General features: G+C 44.4%; 1 long non-coding RNA gene across 1 annotated transcript; it reads left to right on the forward strand.

Annotated features, from left to right (window-relative positions):
* The first annotated feature begins 711 nt into the window (after positions 1–711).
* Positions 712–1,965, forward strand: LOC115318300. The gene is made up of 5 exons (XR_003918212.4): positions 712–770; positions 1,196–1,247; positions 1,336–1,376; positions 1,484–1,567; positions 1,931–1,965. It is a non-coding gene; the product is annotated as an uncharacterized LOC115318300 (long non-coding RNA).
* The last annotated feature ends 326 nt before the right edge of the window (positions 1,966–2,291 follow it).

The following is a 2,291-nucleotide window of genomic DNA, read 5'->3' on the forward strand; positions in this document are numbered from 1 at the left end:
CCGAATGCCGCAGAAGGTTATTGTCTTCTGTCAGCATCATAGGACTTCAGCCCAAGCGTGTAATGAAATGTGCAATCGTTTGAATTTCGCTCATACCAGTGTCGTGCACGAGATAATGCGCAGTTAGATGTCACTGGTTTTAACCAACATTCGAACTCACCAACAGTACAGTGGCAGTCTGTTACGCGAAGAAAATCCAGGAGCAGCTGATCAGTAGCGCGATGTATATCTCGTTTTTCTGACGAGATCCGTGCAATGTTATTTGATACTAACCACAGGTGCAGCCCTCAAGCGCAGTCAGTGTGCGACTGGAGGTGGCGTAGGAGACAAGCCCCTGAACGACATGGAGGAAAGGGTCGTGGGACTTCTGAATGTGGAGGCCATGATTGGCACCCCAGGCGCGTTCGACATTGGTGTTCCTGTAGAGGTACCTAGTGGCGAGCCCTTCAGCCTGCCGCTTTCCGGTAGGTTAACAGGAGGCTCGGCAAGGCACTAGCATTCCTTCAGTAATGGATATCTCAAAATTATTATGCTCTTTCATTATACTAATTCCAATCCTGGACCCTAGCTTAGTCAGAGAGGGTTTTACTTTATCTTTTTTCAATATAAATTATGTCACCTTTCTATTAAAACCCAAATTACCACACTAAAACAACAAACAAAATGCTTCATAAGTAGTATGTTTCCTAATCAAAATTTCAATTTTCCAGGCACTCCCATAACATCGGACGCTGCTAGGCCCAGATCAGTAGACCTAGTTCTTTCATTCGGTGAGTTCATAAGAGATACTGGTCTGGTTCATTTAACTAGTCATGTTGCACCTTGGCATCCTGTAAACAAACCCCCTGGTTTGGGAGCACGGCCTAAAAATTTCAGTCTAGCTTGACAAATCAAATAGCTCTATATCCAAATGGTCTCGACGAGGGACTAAATTATTTGGATAAACAGGGCATAACGGTAATACGAGTTCAGGCACAGGCAAGCTGGTGAACGGTTACACTGAGAAACCTCAATGCAAGTAAATTGAAGAAACAGGACAAGCACAACGATGTACCATCATCTAATGTTGTGTTTGTTCCGTTTTTGTTTCGCTTCCCTTGTCTGAGGGTTTTTCAGTGGACAGAAGTGTACTATATTTTTACTGAAGATTCAGTTTTCTGGGTCAGTACAACATGTTTCTTAATCTGTGTTCAAGATACTACTGCAGAACCAAGCAGGCCTAGTTCAGTGAGGCCACGACATACAAGGTTTGCTGCCTTATCAATCATAACATTGCACATAGTGAATATACTTGCTTCATTACCTAATAAGAACTAAATCTTTTTTGCCTTCCAGCCAGGCTGATAATATTCCGGAACGCCCGCAGGGTGATGCAGGTGCGCGACTTAAGATTTTGTTGAATAATCATGCTTGCTCGACAGCCGACCACATACCCCAACAGCAGATTTTCCTAGTACTCAGCTCTATTGTTATTTCAATTCAGATGTCCACGGTGCAAGCGGAGGTGGGCTCCAGGAGAGCGAGGCCCTGCCGTGCACTTCAGGTAGCCGCAGGTCTAACCACAAACGTGAGTATAGTCCTTCTAGATTTGGATTGCAGCATGCAGCAATACAAATTTAACTCTGAATACAAAAATGATACTAGATTGAATATGCAGCAAAAATACATGTGCGAGAAGAGAGATCCACTGTAAATTCCATGCCAAGGCAATCTGCCATGTAATCTACAGCCTCTGAGCTGTAATGCACTAACACTCGGCCACTGATCCCCCAATTATCTCATTAACTACTTGTTTTGCTCATTCATGCATGCTTCCTACAGCTACACCTGGACATTCATTTTCCATACGAGTATCACAACAGTAGCGTGAAAGTGGTGCAAGGATTTTAGGTTTTCAATCACAAAGAAATTATTTTTCTCTGATGTGCAGGTAGCAGGGACGCCCCTAGCCAGGAGATAATCGAGACCCAGGGAGCTATTGTTGAACGCCTCGACAGGATTGTGGTCCTGCAGGAGCAGATGGTGGCACTGAATGCATACAAGCTGAATGTTCGGCTTGAAAATGGCAAAATTGTCCCCAGGTATGAATAAAACCTCACTTAGGTACAATAAAAATAAACTGTTTCTTTAATGCACTGAAGACTCTCGTTTTTCTGAAGTTTCACTTGAAAACGCTGTTCACAAGCTCCTTCCTGACGGCAGTGCCAGTGGCCGTGTCTCGGGCAGTGGTTGGCCTGTCGTCTTGTTCCTCTTCCTCGTCCTCAGATTCTGGAACTGTTCAGGATGCCACA

This window comes from Ixodes scapularis, unplaced genomic scaffold (genome assembly GCF_016920785.2).
Source record: "Ixodes scapularis isolate PalLabHiFi unplaced genomic scaffold, ASM1692078v2 PGA_scaffold1__304_contigs__length_218370807, whole genome shotgun sequence".
Lineage (NCBI taxonomy): Eukaryota > Metazoa > Arthropoda > Arachnida > Ixodida > Ixodidae > Ixodes > Ixodes scapularis.